The 18,660-nt window shown below is 42.2% G+C and overlaps 1 protein-coding gene across 2 annotated transcripts in view; it reads right to left on the minus strand.

Moving 5' to 3' along the window:
* Positions 1 to 18,660, minus strand: part of wdr7 (WD repeat domain 7) — a 344,639-nt gene that overhangs the window by 63,723 nt on the left and 262,256 nt on the right. The window lies entirely within an intron of this gene.

The raw sequence follows: 18,660 nt of genomic DNA on the forward strand, positions 1-18,660 counted from the left end.
ACGATCAAGTGTTAGCGGTGATGACCGTGATGCCTCCCGAAACAGAGTCTTGGTCAGGATGAATGCGGCAGGCATGTTGCATGCACGTGCACACACACATTTCATTTCCTATTTAAACTCAAAAGGCAACTGAGGTTTCCCTCATTTACGGTCACGTTGAGTGTACAAAAGGCATATGAAATCACACAACACCGACACAACAATAAGACAACAAGGCAAAAATTAAGGATACCAATTCAATTAAAACACATACAACTTGATTGACAAAGGTTGGAGATCAAGGTTTTAATCTATGAACCAGATGGGAGAATCTCAAGCTTTAAGGACTGTTTGAGTTCATTCCATGAGCTAGAGCATAAGTCTCAAACTCATGGCCCGCGGGCCAAATGTGGCCCGCCACGTCATTTGATGTGGCCCCCAAGAGAGCCGGTAAAAAAATATATATATATATATATTAATCTTGGGTTAAAAAATAGCGGCGTTAAAAGAATTGTGGGTTTATGTGTTAATAAAGCTTTAACTTTTGACAGCCTTAGTTATTACACATTCTTACACATACATGTATGTTGAACATCTGAGGTATTGATGAAGTAACAAAAGGAAAAACATTCAGACATTCTTTGACAATTTTACAGCCCAAAATACAAAAAAGATCCAGGCGGAATAGGTAACAAAGGGTTGAAGAAATATTGTCTGAACTGTCAGATGCAAACTGGCTGTGTGACATAACCAAGCATCTCGCTCAATTGAATAAGAAGCTGTAGGGACGCAAACATGTCCCACCCAAAACTTGACCAATATAGTTGTGAACTGAGACAACCCTTATTTTGTTATTTTTGAGTACAGTTACAGTTGTGTGTTCATGCAGACACATAATAGCAATTTCATTACGAATTGAAAATGGGGGACCCTGATGTAAACAAGTTGAAAGTCTTTCTCCGGTCTGCACTTAACAATTGTGTGTATTGAGCTGTACTGTACTGTACCCATTCTGCAATCTGTTAATTAAAGTTAATTAAACTATCTTCCATTAGTTGGATGTATGGCCTCTGCAAGGTTGTGTGCAGCCATTTGTTTTTGTAACATCTGCTACATCTGTCCCACATGTTCTTTGCAGCTCACAGTTGTTAGTTCTGCCCCTCTTGACTGTGACAAAAAGGTTTTGAACAAACTTAATGTCATAGCTTGTATTTGATGATATTCTTCTTTGTTATTTACTTGAATGGTTTGATCATTGATTGATGGAGTAATATGGGGTTCTGATAAACTAAAATTATTTGTTAACATTACATCAGCTAACATATATTTTTACATCTATGCAAATGCATATGCAATATGTATAACTTGAATAAGTAATAAATACAGAAACAACATGTTTAACAATATGTAAATGAGTAGCTACATTTATTTTACATTACATTAACATTTATACAGTCTTTGGCCCTTTGAGGGCAACCATAATGCTGATGTGGCCCTCTGTGAAAATGAGTTTGACACCCCTGAGCTAGAGGCATCATAGAAAAATGCAGATTTACCCTATTCCGAGGAAACTCGAGGGACCTTAAGGTGCACATAAATGCATATGTACACATGGTTCACATATGATTCAAGGACATATGGATATTCTCTCTCTCTCTCTCTCCATCCAAAGGCACACATACTCTTGTTCTGCCTCTTTTGTTATGTCTTCGTATTTCTTTTCATCTATTCTAACCCAGAGGGGAAACAGTTATTTTTCTCCTTTCAGCCTTTAGCCTAGTCTCTCTCTCTCTCTCTCTCTCTCTCTCTCTCTTTGAGACTTGATTTGAGACTTGCATGTTTATAAAATATGACTGGATTTGAGACTTGCATGTTTATAAAATATGATTTGATTTGAGACTTGCATGTTTATAAAATATGACTTGATTTAAGACTTGCATGTTTATAAAATATGACTTGATTTGAGACTTGCATGTTTATAAAATATGACTGGATTTGAGACGTGCATGTTTATAAAATATGATTTGAGACTTGCATGTTTATAAAATATGACTGGATTTGAGACTTGCAGTTGCATGTTTATAAAATATGACTTTTTTTCAACCAGACTTTCAACAATAACATATTTTAATACTCACTGAATGAGTAATAAATAGATTAATTCAAATAATAAATTTGGTAGCCTACATATTATCAGCTCATTAGACTGGAAATCATAAAACATCAACGTTTAAAATCTGTCAAGATAAATTGTGGTGGAAACATTGTCTTTGTTGCAAATCTCATGAATATAAATAGTCATGGATGCAAAATGTCATGGCTGCCATGATTATAAATTGTCATAATGCAAACGAATGTAAATAAATGTTGTGATGCCCAACGGTCACGGGTATGAATGGTCATGAATGAGACAGAGGTGCTGTAACAGTATTTATCTAGGGTTCTGTCACCAGTACATATCGCATTATTGACAAGAGGTACTGACCACTCAGTCATGACCGCTAGCACACACACAGAAACGTACACAAACGTGCGCACACACACACACAAAGGCCAGCACTATAAGGGGCGGCCATTTTCTAGTGGTTCTCAGAGAGAAGAGAGCAGAGACAGAGAGAGGTCAGCTCATGGCTGACCTGGCATTTGAGCCAGCCAGATTGACCATTAAGAGCACAGCAAACAACCACCCCCCTCCACCCCCCCTTCTCTCTCTCTCCCTCTTTCTTTCCTCTCAGTCTCCCACTGCTGCCTGCCTCACCTCTCACAGCACAAGCTGCAAAGACACACACACACACACACACACACACACACACACACACACACACACACACACACACACACACACACACACACACACACACACACACACACACACACACACACACACACACACACACACACACACACACACACACACACACACACACACACACACACACACACACACACACACACACACACACACACACACACACACACACACACACACAACTATCTACCATAACCAGTGAAACACTACTATCTACCATAACCAGTGATACTACTGCTGTATCTACCATAAGAGGTCAAAGAAATGGCACTGTATGCCGTAACGAAGCCTTATGGTGTAGAGCATTAATATAGCTAATATATATATCTATAATCTATATCACAACCAGCCGTGAACCTGATCAATTTGCCATAACCAGCCAATTACCAGTATCAAAGACAGGCCGCGACTAGGCATTATGCCATTTGCGTACGGCAGCCTGGCTCCATGGGTCAGGCCTGAGACAGGAAGGTCACAGGGGTTCCAGCTGCAGGCAGGGTGCTGTCAGAGAGCGGTGTTGTCCTGCAGGGAGCACTCCGTCAGCCCTCTGGACGTGGCAGTAACAATGACCGTTACCGTGACAGAGACGCAGAGTGCCGTCCTTCGGATGAGACGTTACACTCACTCACTGAGGCCGTTAAAAGAACCCTGTCCCTTCGTAAAAACAGTCGGGGGTTCCCCGGCGTTCCTCGTCAAATTACCATCCAGGTCTCTGACATGCCCTTGATTGCCAGATGTCAATTATTTCCTCTCGAGCCTTTCAGTCATTGAGTGTGTATGTGAAGAGCACTGTATGCTGTAAATAATCACTCAAGAAACTACAATTATTATTATTTGCTATGAACAGCCATAATGCTGGCATATGCCATGGCCATAATATTGTGGTACCATAAACAGACAATTGTTAAACATATTTGCCATAACCAGCCATAATTGAGTGCTCTTTACCAAATCAAGCTATTATCAGAGGGTGATTTGTTCAGCTTCAGCGAGGGGGATGGTGGGCAGGTAGAATGTCATTCTCTATACCATGTCCTCAAAAATAATCCATAAGGTGGACGCATTTAATCATGTGCCAACGAGCAGGACGCCATATCCCTTTATATCGCCCTTTGGTCATAATAAGTACAGTATCTACCAAAATCACTCATAATAGCATTCTACCTACCATAAGAAGCCATAATACTTTGGCCTTTCTAAAGGTCTCCCAGTCTCCCAGACAGACTAGCCTAATCTGATCATCTCTATCTCCTGCGATTTCATCATTGGACCGCCTTAAATGGCAAACCCCTTCCTTATTGGAATATATTGCTGCACACACAGCCTATGGAGGGGCTATGAAAGATATAGCTAGAGGCTAACCACGTTAGCATCCCCAGGTCAGCCCATTATAAAAGCTACAGGTTATGACAGATAGACGGCTAACCCTGTTAGCATCGTCATGCTAGGTTGTTATGGGGCAATACAGATGGCGAGAGATAGATAACCACACTAATGTCGTTAGCGTCTATGTTATTCTATTGAAAAGGATTACGGCAATGATAAAGATGTAGATAGAGGATACTGTTAGCCTGTCATGCTAACCTTGTGAGAGGGGACAAATTATGTATCTTTTCAAACATTTTACATGGCTTCCTTGAGTCTCTGGAACACGATTTAACTTGCTGTGTATGGTGGGTGTAGCACTCGCTGTGTCTGGTGGGTGTAGCACTCGCTGTGTCTGGTGGGTGTAACACTCGCTGTGTCTGGTGGGTGTAGCACACACTGTGTCTGGTGGGTGTAGCACATGCCGTGTCTGGTGGGTGTAGCACTCGCTGTGTCTGGTGGGTGTAGCACTCGCTGTGTCTGGTGGGTGTAGCACACACTGTGTCTGGTGGGTGTAGCACTCGCTGTGTCTGGTGGGTGTAACACTCGCTGTGTCTGGTGGGTGTAGCACTCGCTGTGTCTGGTGGGTGTAGCACTCGCTGTGTCTGGTGGGTGTAACACTCGCTGTGTCTGGTGGGTGTAGCACACGCTGTGTCTGGTGGGTGTAGCACTCGCTGTGTCTGGTGGGTGTAGCACTCGCTGTGTCTGGTGGGTGTAACACTCGCTGTGTCTGGTGGGTGTAGCACTCGCTGTGTCTGGTGGGTGTAGGTGTAGCACTCCCTGTGTATGGTGGGTGTAGCACTCGCTGTGTCTGGTGGGTGTAGCACTCGCTGTGTCTGGTGGGTGTAGCACTCGCTGTGTCTGGTGGGTGTAACACTCGCTGTGTCTGGTGGGTGTAGCACACGCTGTGTCTGGTGGGTGTAGGTGTAGCACTCCCTGTGTCTGGTGGGTGTAGCACTAGCTGTGTCTGGTGGGTGTAGCACTCGCTGTGTCTGGTGGGTGTAGCACACGCTGTGTCTGGTGGGTGTAGCACTCGCTGTGTCTGGTGGGTGTAGCACTCGCTGTGTCTGGTGGGTGTAGCACTCGCTGTGTCTGGTGGGTGTAGCACTCGCTGTGTCTGGTGGGTGTAGCACACACTGTGTCTGGTGGGTGTAGCACACACTGTGTCTGGTGGGTGTAGCACTCGCTGTGTCTGGTGGGTGTAGCACACGCTGTGTCTGGTGGGTGTAGCACTCGCTGTGTCTGGTGGGTGTAGCACACGCTGTGTCTGGTGGGTGTAGCACTCGCTGTGTCTGGTGGGTGTAGTTTGGTGGGTGTAGAAAAATGTATTTCCTTCCCTGCCTGGCTAACCCACACCTAAGATTAGATTACATTTCTTTTTTTTTTATGAAAACTGGCAGTACAGTACATTAGGTAGGCAGTGTTCCTGGCTCCTGAAAGCACAGACAATAATTGTTTTAATTGAAGCTAATGTATTGCATGTGTCGCCCTTGTGACATCACAAACGGCAATAATTCTGAACAGCTTGTTTAGGCTTGTTAATCAAACCCTGTTTCTATGTTCCAATGTAAAAGTTCCTATGCGCCTAAATAACATTTCAGACTGACAAATTGATGAAGACTAGGCAAAACCCATGTTCCATTATGTCCCCTTTAAGTATTAGGATGCATATTGTTAGCATCAGTTGTTCTCCTTCTCTTTTCTCAATCTTATGCATTTTCTCTCTCTCTTTCTGGTGGAGAAGGGTAGACTGAAGAACTGCGTCTGTCTGCCATTTGGTAAATGTGTCTGCTATGCACGTGCACACACACACACGCACGCACACCTATATGTGCAAAATAAAGCATACAGTACACGCCATACACAATGGCATACCGAACATACACACACAAACATTAGTAACTATGCCTTAGAGAAAAAGGCTATCATCTATCTGTCTAATATGGAGAAATGACAATTCACAAGGTCCTACGAGGTGAGAGAGAGCACACAGGAGGGAGAGAGAGAGAGGAGAGAGAGAGAGAGAGAGGGAGATGGAAATGAATGAGAGGGAGAGAGGATTGAGAGGGAGGGAGAGAGGGAGAAGACTGAGAGGGAGAAAGAGGAGAGGGAGGACGGAAAGGGAGGGAGAGAGGGCTGAGAGGGAGAGAGAGAAAGACAACTGAGGGAGAAAGAGAGAGGGCTTAGAGGGAGACAGAGATCAAGGAATGAGAGGGAGAGTGGACTGAGAGAGAGAGAGAGAGAGAGAGAGAGAGAGAGAGAGAGAGAGAGAGAGAGAGAGAGAGAGAGAGAGAGAGAGAGAGAGAGAGAGCAAGAGAGAGAGCGAGAGCAAGAGCGAGAGCGAGAGAGCGAGAGAGAGAGAGAGAAAGGACAGGTAGAGAGGGCTGAGGAGAGAGAGAGACAGGGAGACAGGACTGAGAGGGAGGGGGTTGAGGAGGGAGGGAGGCAGGTAAGGAGGCGGCAGCTGAGAGAGGAGGGAAGGCAGGAGAACAACATGAAGGAAACAAGGAAGACATGGAGGGGATAAAGGAGGGAGGGTAGAGGGAAGTCTGGAGGGTGGCATGCAGGGAGTGATGGAGGGCGGGACTAATTCTCTCTCTCTCTCTTTCCCAGGGCTGGTGATGGAGGGATATCATCTATCTATCTCCACAGTGACATCATAATGGAACTGGTTTTTCCTTTTTTCTCCCTTTCCTGCGGAGCCTTAAATCTCAGCCGGCCGCCAGGGGAGACAGGGAAAGACAACTAGGGGACAGAGAGAGAGAGAGAGAGAGAGAGAGAGAGAGAGAGAGAGAGAGAGAGAGAGAGAGAGAGAGAGAGAGAGAGAGAGACAGAGAGAGACACAGATACAGAGATAGAGTGAGAGAGAAAGAAGGAGAGCGGGAAGGAGAGAAGTAAAGGAGTTGGAAAAAGGAGAGAGACAGAGAGAGAGAGAAAGAAGGAGAGAAGGAAAGGAGTTGGAAAAAGGAGAGCGAGAGAGAGAGAGGTTGAGAGAAAAACAGGGTAGAGAGATGTAATGCAGTCAAAAGAGCCAAATAATCACAAGTGTCTCACATTTCATTAAATTAAGTTTTTGCACTTTGATTTGGTATTAAAAACAAACAACAAATAATTATTGGTGGCATGGGTTTTCTGCAGGACGACAGCAATTCAACTAAATCAGTTTGTGACAGGGGAGATTCATGGACAAAACACCCATGTGGAGAGTGAAAAAAAAAAACCACACACACAGGTTATCAAAAACACACAAACACAGGAACAGTTGAAAAACTAAAATCGATTTAAAAAAAAAAAAAAAAAATTCAAGAGTCACCTTTTATTTTACAAAAAGTGATGTTTGGTGAAAGTTAGATTTGCACTTTATTAATCCCAATAGAGAAATTCATTCTTGTTTGATGATCAAGAGGCACCTTTTATTTGTTTTAAGTGAAGTTTGGTGAAAAAGCAGGTTATTGCACTATTAATCCCAATAGGGACATTCATCTTTGTTTGATCAAGAGTAACCTTTTATATTATATATATATTTTTTTTTCTTTTCTTTTTTTTTATTATAAAAATATTTTTAAGTGAAGATTGGTGAAAGTTGGTATGCATATGTATTGGGAATGCCCTCCTGTTAAGATATTCTGGGAAGAAGTAACCACTCAATTATCAGAATTTTTATCTCTGACCATACCTGTACTGCCTTCTGTATTGTTGTTGAATGATGTTTCTCAGTTATCAACCTCTGTACATGTGAAGAGACTAATTTTGTCCGGTATTACGGCTGCCAAAAAGTTGATAGCATCACGCTGGATTCAACCGGATAAAATGTGCCGGAAGGTATGGGTTCTTAACTTCTTACCTATCTCGATGTGATTTATCTAGAGATATCTACCGCACGAATTTTAGGTGTTAATGAAGCCAGCATAGCAATCTGGTTAGATGTGGTGGAGAAGATAAAGGATAGCATATGAATTTGTAATCCCTGATGTTAAACGGAATAGTGGATGTATAGTTCAAAAGGGGGTCCTGAGGGGGGGGGGGGGGGTGGAGGGGGAGGGAAGGGGAAGGAAAGAGTGAGGAAGAGCGAGCAAGAGCACATGTATTGTATTGTATTTATAATTTTTATGTCTTTTAATCTACATTTATTTTGATTTAATTACTGGACTGTCATTATTGCTATTATTATGTCGATCATTGTCCTGTGATTTATCATAGATTTCTACTATTAATGTATTGTTTGTCTAGTTTTATGTTAAAAAAGGGAAAATAAAAAACATTTGTTCAAAAAAAAAAATATTGGTGAAAGTTAGGTTTGCACTTCAATCCCAATAGGGACATTCATCTTGGTTTGATACTTTTTTTTGTTTTTAGCTCCCAAGAGAAAGAAATCGATTAAAATCATAAATCGGATTAAAAAAAAAATCAGGGATTTTATTTTTAGGCCATATCGCCCAGCCCTACATCACACTATTATCAATCTATCACAACTATCCTCTGTGCATCACACTATTATCAATCTATCACAACTATCCTCTGTGCATCACACTATTATCAATCTATCACAACTATCCTCTGTGCATCACACTATTATCAATATATCACAACTATCCTCTGTGCATCACACTATTATCAATCTATCACAACTATCCTCTGTGCATCACACTATTATCAATATATCACAACTATCCTCTGTGCATCACACTATTATCAATATATCACAACTATCTACACACCATAACACTGTTATCAGTCTATCACTATCTACACAATGTTATCAATCCATCATAACTAGTATCTGTAACTCATATACTGTCAGTTAATCCAAACTATCTACTTAACAGTTCAGCCAGTGTCTGGCTGCAGTACTGACAATGATTATCTCTTATCCGACTAGGGATTGGGGATGAATGTAAGTCAATGCAACGTTCCTCACAAGTATTGTAATACCAGTGTGTGTGTGTGTGTGTGTGTGTGTGTGTGTGTGTGTGTGTGTGTGTGTGTGTGTGTGTCGACCTCCTCAGCCCCACACTGCTGACTAACACCACTATCAATGCCACTAACAACACTTAATTACCTGGCGGAGGGAGGGAGGGAGGGAGGGAGGGACAGATGGAACAAGCCAGTGAGCGAGTGATGGAGGGAGGGACAGAGGGAGGGGAGGATGGAGGGATGGAGGGAATGATGAAACGAAGGAAGAGGAGGAGGGAGAGCGGAGGAGAAGGGGAGGGGAGTGAGAAACAATGAAGCAGGGTAATTGATGTAGACAGAGTGTGGTAGATTGTACTAAACGCTTCAGCAGAGACCTCAATGGAAAAAAACAACTTTATCTCCGCTACCACCCACACACACACACACACACACACACACACACACACACACACACACACACACACACACACACACACACACACACACACACACACACACACACACACACACACACACACACACACACACACACACACACACACACACACACACACACACACACACACACACACACACACACACACACACACACACACACACACACACACACACACACACACACTCCTTGAGTTAACCCTGTAAGACCCTCGGTTGCAAGGAAAAAACAGTAAATCAAAAATGTTTAATTTATTTAGTGTTGCGAGCACAAGCCTTTCAGCTAAAATCAAGCTCATCTGAGGCTGTGAACCTTTTTCTATACAATGAATCAGGGGTGCGTCTGTCTGTCAACAACTTAACCCTTTCACTGCCACACTACCAAATGGTTAACCCTTTCACTGCGACAATACAGAAGGTTAACCCTTTCACGGCTCTGATGAAATGCATAAAGGCTCCCACAGTCGGGCGGAAGGGACTTCGCAGAGGTCCACGCGTGCTCGGCGTGTTGGTTGACATCGACCTGCATTAAATGTGACACCGATCTGCATTTTACTCTGAACACTCACTCTGTGCCAAGAGAGAGTAGGGCAGGATCATGGTTCTATGGGTAGGATTGGTCCGCTAAAACTTTGGCAGGTAGATGTGGTCTGTAGTGTGGTAGTGAAAGGGTTAACCTTCTGTAGTGTGGTAGTGAAAGGGTTAAGATTCCAAACCGGTGCTTGAGAAACACTGCCCTGTGCTCTGCTGTTTAATCTGTCGCCACCATAGAATAATGAGGCGTCGGAATTAGGAGTATTTCAATCGACAATCCTGCGTGGACATTTGACCTGCACACTTGAGATGTGTTGCACTGTGTTTGATTGATTGATTGATTTTATTTATGGATCCAAAGACACAACAAATCCAAGGGATGACATGCAAAAGCAACAACACTTATTTCCAGCATGGTCCCCGATGTTCTGACTAAAGGACATACACAAATAACAAGACATAAAGCAAAAGTCCCATACAACAAATCCATATTCTAAAAACAAGACAATAACTTCCTGACCAAATACCATAAAATAGGGCATTTCTTATACCATCATTAAAACAATAATTCAAGTATGACCTGACAGCTATCTGGCCACTTTACCCGAGAGATATGAGTGAACCTGACCTTTAAACATTCCTCTAGAAGATCCTGACAGTTTTATCCTAAGTGGAAGGCTGTTCCACGTTGAGATCCCTGTGTAGAAAGATTGTCACATTATGATGTCACATGATGTCACGTGATGCCACGTGATGTCATCGCACATGGCTTCAGTTCACTCAGCGTCCCAGTGTCGCTCGTCTTGAACACTCCAACTTGTGCAATGTCAACAGTGCTTCAAAGACGGGATTATCAGAGTTCTCCGGGAAGCCGTCATCATAGATGAGCCAAAGGAGTATGTTGTGGGATTGTGTCCTTCAAGCCGGTGTCTTTTCTACGCAGTACGGTTCTATATTCTGTCTGTGTCTGGTTTGGGTCAGATAGGGCCAGAGGGGAATAGCTTTTTCTGAAGGACAACCTGTCTTTATTTACTGGTCCTGCAATGAGTGTGTGAAGGTGTGTGTATGTGTGTGTGTGTGTACATAGGTGTGTGTATAGGTGTGTGTCTGTGTCTGTGTGTGCATGTGTGTGTGTGTAGGTGTGTGTGTACAGTTGTTCTGTGTGTAGATGTGTGTGTGTGTGAGATGTGAGAGTGTAGGTGTGTGTGCGTACAGTTGTTCTGTGTGTAGATGTGTGTGTGTGTGTATGTGTGAGTGTATAGGTGTGTGTGCGTGTCTGTGTGTAGGTGTGTGTAGGTGTGCGTGTGTGTGTGTGATATGTAGCCTTTCATAAACATCATGTTTCCGCTCATAAAGTGACCAGCTCTTCATCAAGCAGCTCAAGGTCACATTGCCATGGCCCTACCAATAAAGCTTTATTGAGAAGTGCAGTAGCTAACCCTGTGTGTGTGCACATGTGTGTGTGTAAACACTGACATATTGATAAATGCCAGAGGGCAACAGTTCATTCCATAGAACAAATTCTACACATCCTAGTTTTTATTTGGCTCCTTCAAAACGGCCTCATCAAAATGTTTAGATTTGATGTTAGATATTAATGTTCCCCACCAGTGGTCATAATAACTACTGTAGGGGTGCAACGGACTCACGGTTTGGATCGTACCGCGGGCTTGAGTCACGGATCGGATCATATTTCAGATCAACAAAAACAAAACAGAAAGGAACATATACTTGTGTAAAATCCATCAATCAATTAGGCCTATTCTTAGGGTTAATTCTTAGGTAATTCTAGGTAGGTAGGTAGGTAGGTAGGTAGGTAGGTAGGTAGGTAGGTAGGTGGGTGGATGGATAGATAGATACTTTATTGATCCCCTTGGGTGGCTCTCATAAGGGGGTGTAATGAAAGAGTCGTAGGCAGTCTGGTAACTTTGCTCTGGAGGTCCACCCCCCTGTGTAGGCCTAGTAGTGTTTAGTGGACAGACATGTTGGATACTTCTTTGACAAATCTGACAGTAGGAAGTATTTCACATCGTACAGAGTAGACTTAGGCTTTTTATATATATATATATATATATATATATATATATATATATATATATAACTCTACTATGACTGCTACAACATCCCCAAGGGGATTAAGAAAGATCCATCTGATAAGAGAACTTATCTTATAAATGTCATCTGGGTGAAATCAGAGTAGATGTAGACAGTTCACTGGGTGTACACCGGCTGTGAGTGGGTCGTAAGGTCACAGGTTCAATCCCTTGCGGGTGTATTCCAGTTTTGAACAAGTAACATTGCATCTACGGTCACCAAAATGCCCTCTAGAGCAAGGCACTGAACCTTAAAACTGCTCCGGGGTGGAGCAGTGTGGTGTTCTCCTGTGTGCTCTGATGAAATGCATATTATGCATAAAGGCTCCCACATAGTCGGGCGGAACGTACTCCGCAATGGTCCACGCGTGTTTGGTTGACATCGACCTGCATTAAATGTGACACCGATCTGCATTTGACTCTGAACACACTCCATGCCAAGAGAGAATAGGGCAGGATCATGGTTCTATGGGTAGGATTGGTCCTGTAATGGGAAATATTAAAGGGACAAAACGATGAGCCTTTGGGCAGGTAGATGACACAACATTTTGTTTTACTATCGATAATCGTTATCCATTCCAATTCATACATTTGGACCATGTGTTTTTTTCATCATCTGAAGAAACTTGAGAAGTTTGAATGGCTTTTCTAAATGTGTGTAAAGTGTGTAAAAAAAAATTGCCAAAAATCCAAATCTTGGAAACGGAGATAACCTAGACTCTTTATTTTGACATTGGTGGACGACGGCGTGACAGAAAGTGGAAATATCACGCAAGGATTGTGGGAAATGTAGTAAACTGGCATGAGAAATGTAGGAAATTGGTACGCGGTGGTACGCTCAACCAGGGGTGCATTGCTGATTTCAAAGCTGGTTGCACTGTGTTTTAATGACGCCACGTGCACGCGCACAGGCTCCCGCGCATGCGCATAAATGTTCCCTCGCATACGCACAGACTAAAGACAATGCCTAATTGCCTCTACAAATGGAATGTAACACATTTCATTCACACATTTTCTGTGAATGTATCTGAGAACGCATTTGAACACACCTGACGACCTGCGCTATTGTTATGCAAAGTAGCCATGTGGGTACTTAGCGAGTTGGCGCATCAGTCGAGTGCAGCGCATTCCTGTGTGTGCACGCGCGCATGCTTCTGCTCACAGAGCCGGTTGCACGATGTGCAACCCCGTCCCATGAGCAACGCACCCCTGCGCTCAACTATGAAACCTCGAACGACTGCGGACATGCCGTGCGGAGTCCGGTCCGCGTACGTTCCGCCCGACTCTGTGGGAGTCGCAATTTAATTTACAAACATATTCTAGGCTTATGTTTGGTTCAAAGTGCCTCAAAATCATTTAGTTTGGTGGGGATAGAGACAGAGACAGACAGACAGAGAGAGAGGGATAGAGAGAGAGGGAGGGAATAGAGACAGACAGACAGAGAGGGATAGAGAGAGAGGGGGGAATAGAGACAGAGACAGACAGACAGAGAGAGAGGGATAGAGAGAGAGGGGGGGAATAGAGACAGACAGACACAGAGAGAGAGAGGGGTAGAGCGAGAGAGGGGGGGGAATAGAGACAGAGACAGACAGAGAGAAAGAGAGAGGATGGGTCAGGGAGGGAGTCATGGTGACATTGATTCTGCAAGTGCTGGAGTTCACAGCAATCAAGATGTGTCAAGTGTCGAGGCCCGAACACACCGAAAGCCATAATTGACGCCCCTCATTTGACACGCCTCATTTGATGCTTCTACGGGGCACTGCAGGCACCAGATGTGAAATGCCCCTCACTACAGAACTAGCAGTAGCTTTGGTGCTGCTGTATTAATTGTGCAGCAGAGGGAGTTTTTTTGTGTAGGCAAAGTTTTATTTTACTTTCTCTCTCTTGCGGTCCTAGTCTGAGGGCAAATTATGCGAGTGTCTTATTTGTTGAGGTGTGGGACTGACTGTACAGGTGTCAGAGCACATTAACTCAATCTGCGCCATCCACGTATATATACGTGTTTGCTCGACAACCGTTGAACGTCAATCACGTATATATCCGTTATTTGGTCCGATTTTAATATTCTATTCAGTGTCACGGACCTCTATGTTAAAAGGCATACTGGGACCCCAAGTGTGCAGTACCGGCCAGATCCTGAGTGCAGTAAACCCTGTTCCAGACGGTGTGTTACATCTAAAGCCCTCTGGGCGGATAATTTTGGTCCAGGCAAGCCTAGCGGTTCACCCGATCACATTGAAACGTGTCGAAGACACTCGATGCATGTGTTGTGCGGGATAATGTCGGGGACCAGATGGACATCAATACTGGAAATCGCGATCAGACAATTGGAATATTCTTTTTGGAATAACCCCGATTAAAGGTAAGGACTGTCTGACGTCAATTCCAACTTGATCCTACAATGATTTCATATCGATCCAGCTGATCAGCGTGTGTGGTGTTCAAAACGAATGCAGTTACTGGCGACCAAAGAATAAAAAAAAACTACCCCCCCCCCCCCCCCCTTTCATGCATTCATGATGAAACATAATACCTATTATATACATTTGATTTGGAAATAGTAGCGTGTCCAGGGATGAAACGCCAATGCTTTTAGCAGAATTCACGTAGCGCCCTATAACTCAGCTTTTCAGGAATTAGCCCGGATCACTCTGAAATTATACAATATTCACCACGGGATAACGCGCAAATGTATGAATATTTTTTTTCTTTTTTGCATGTTCGACGGAAGATACCGACTGTAAAATGACCATAGTATTGTCTCCATAGCTATAATATAGAATATAGATATAGCTCTACAAACAAGGTGACACACCCCTATCTTTAACACTAGCACAGCCATGGAGAAAATGCCACCGATTCCCGCCAGGAACGGGTCAGATAACCCGACAGCTTATATGAGAAATATGAGAAAAATAAACAGTGCAAACTATATAATGACCTCTGAATATAAAAATATGAGGTTTACCACAATGAAATGTAGGTTTGAGTGACATAAAAAAAATGTTTTTATAAAAAATATTATATATATATATATTTTTTGGATGGAAGAGCCACACATTGACGGGCAAAGAGCCACATGCGGCTCGCGAGCCACGGGGTTGGCCACCCCTGCGCTAGACGCTCGCAAAGTGCTGTGACTTTCGTCTGTTCCAACGGCCCATTATGTGGAATAACGTTCTAATAAAATCTTCCTGAAGTCATTTTGAAATGTCAGAAACCGTGCCAGATAAAATGGGTACTTTTAGGGAAAGTCATTGAGTGACAGAGCTGGAGCTCAACCGAGTGACAAGGATACATTTATTGAAAATGCCTAGGGGTCATTTGACCCCTTGTCGGCTGTGCTAGTGTTAAAGCGTAGCCCAGTTAGAACGGGATAAGGGTAATGGCTGGCAGTGAATGAGTTAATAACTGGATATTTTTTAAGGGACCAAAGGTAATTGGACAAACTAACAATCCATAAATAAAATGGTCACTTTTAATATTTGGTTGCAAATGCGTTGCAGTCGATGACAGGCTGAAGTCTGGAACCCATAGACCAGTGTTGTAGTACTCGAGTCAGAGTCCTGGACTGATTTTCAGGACTCAGTACATGTATTCTGTACTTCTGTATGCGTTTCAAGTTCAAGTTTCAAGTTTCTTTAATAGTTGTCATACAGAAGTACAGAATACTTTCATACAAAATGCTTCTTACTGTTACGCTCCAGAGACTGTGCTAGACAAGATAGTATGACAACTATTAAAGAAACTTGAAACTTGAAACTTAGACTTGAGCATTGACTGCATTCGGAGTTGGAAGGTGCAGACTTGGACTTAAATGATAAATACTTAAAAAAAATAAAAAGATGTAATATGCCCTAAGCATTTAGCACAAGATATTGATGGTGTTTGGCTATTGTGTCACAAAGTAAACTTCCTTTGAAATGGTGACCGCTGTGTAATTTATGTTTAATGTAGAACTTTTTGTATTTGTATGTCAGCTCTTTGATTGCCAGAGTGGAGTGGACTCAACCTTGATGACTTGGACTCGCATCTCCCACCACGTTTAAACAACAGACTGAGAAGTAATAATCATTATAATAAAGCTTAAAATGTATTATTACTTATTATCAAACACTTTTCTGACGTGTGTGTGAATGAGGACTAATAAAGAACAAACAGGCATAGTTTTAAGCCTTCAAACTAAACTATACCAGTTAACCCTGTAAAGCCTACATAGAAAGAGGTTCGCCTGGACATAGTGTTGTATTTTTGCTAATTCTGAGCTTGTTCTATGAGTCAGTATCGAGTGTTGTGCCTTTTATGATTCAGGGGAACCTACCCTTTATTTCTGGGGCAGTGTAAAGTCACCATCATACATACTTTTGTGGGAGCATACAATATGTGACATAAAAAAAAAACACCCAATGAAAAAACCTTGTGTTTTGTTGAATAACTCAATAGTTTACCAGTGAATATTGTTTTTTCAACATCTAAAGTTGAAGCCAGGGCATTGATCTGTCAGAATCTCTTGTCATGTATTTGGAAAGGGGTTGCACGATAATAAGGCGTTGGCCCGACCATAACACCAGGACTGGGTGTTGATATATAGCCTGGGGTCTAAGGTTTGTTTTGGTTCATTTTAGTGAAGAAAATGTATGCCAGGTTGATTTATTGATTGCCATATAATGGGGTGGACAACTCAAATGATTTCCATCCTTGATTAACGTTGTGAAATCATGCAAGATTTTTTATGGCTTGAGAGGCTAAGCTTTTAGGTCACTGACACATTTGCCATTTTATGACAGGTTTATGCCCTAAAGATAATCGATTAACAGTATAAGTATAAGTGTATACGTGTATTTTTTCAAATGTGCTTCCCTACTTCTGAGTGAATATTAAAATCCATGACTCTATGTACAACACTAATGTTGACTGTTAAGTCTCTCAACTGTGAAATTTCTCCCTGATTGGCTACTATGCAAAACCGAAATGATACAGAACCAGAGCCCGTATTACATGCCTAGTTTAATAGGCTTGCTTGCTGTATTTTGAGGAATGTTTCTAACTAGGTAGGTAGGTAAGTCGTTACAACGTCAGGGTAACTGAACGGAATTCTACCCCTGAAATAATAAATTAGCATTTCATTAACCTGTTCAGCCCTAGCCCTATTTTCTGAAAGTCCACCTAAAAATACATACCTAAGTAAATGGAAGATTGGTCCACATCTACAAGGCCCATTTGCATGTTCCTGGTATCTAGCTAGGGACATCTATGGATCTCAGGGAATGTATTCCCAGTGTCAGGAATATTGTGTCTGTTACTAGGCTTGAGTCAATTGTGATTAAACAAAGGATAATATAAATTATGATTAGTCTTTGCATCTTTGACAGTGAATAACACAATGCTAAAAATGACCAGACATGGAAAAACTGCCACTGAGCTCGTTCAGCACCTTTTTGAGATCATGTGTACAAAATATCTAAGCAAATGAATAAAGGGAAGATGATTAAACAGAAGGTTTTGTAGATACAGTACTGAATTCTGCCATCCGGACACAATTTGATATATTATTATAGAATATAGAATATCAGGCCTGTAAATGTAAATATAAATCTACTCTTTCCAATGGCAGAGTTCAATTTGGATTTAGTATCACCAGGCGTCCAGCAACAACCGTGAATCTAATTTATGCCAATACCTTTCAGTTTTGTGGTAGATGACCCCAAAAAAAGTTATTTGCTTGACAGAAGCTGGCATGAGCTGGGTAATGTTGTTTTTCGAAATGTCAACGCTCATTGAGAGCTTTGGATGTCCTCTCCTCACATGACTACAAACTAAATATATTCGCTCGTTTATGAATACATTTCCTGATATTTCCTGAACTGATATTTCACTAATAACACTTTACCTATTTGTTTACCTATTGGTAAACAAACGTATTGATGAAAATATACACTATGACTGCTGTTTTGACAGGATTAGGGTCTTTACTCTTGGCTACATTTGAGAAGAAAAAAAAAACATTAATCCATACAGTCTGTAGACATGGATTCATGACGTGATGTCATTTTGGGTGCGGTACCGGACCCGTCAGGCTTAACTCATTGACCGCCGGGGATTAGCCTTATCCTGTGGTAGTATTGCCAAGCTGTAAACGATGGGAGTTAGTCACCTTGTTTGTAGAGCTAAATCTATATTCTATATTATAGCCATGGATACAATACTATAGTCATTTGACATTGAGTTTCTTCCGGTCAAGATGCAAAAGAGAGATAATTTTCCATCCATACCGTGTTATACCGTGGTGAATATAAGTATGGTTTTAGAGCGGTCTAGGGTAATTAGAATAGAATCTTTATTGTCATTGTTGGTACAACGAAATTTTGTTTGGAGCATCACCACTGGCATACAAACATAAAATATAGCATGTGCAAAATAATAATGTCAATAATAATAATAATATAATAATATAGTATCAATGTCCCAATGTCCTCAATAATAATAATAATAATATACCATCAATGTCCCAAGTGCAATAGTGCTAGTGCA

The sequence above is a fragment of the Notolepis coatsorum genome, assembly GCF_963971535.1.
Source record: "Notolepis coatsorum genome assembly, chromosome: 11".
NCBI classification, from domain to species: domain Eukaryota; kingdom Metazoa; phylum Chordata; class Actinopteri; order Aulopiformes; family Paralepididae; genus Notolepis; species Notolepis coatsorum.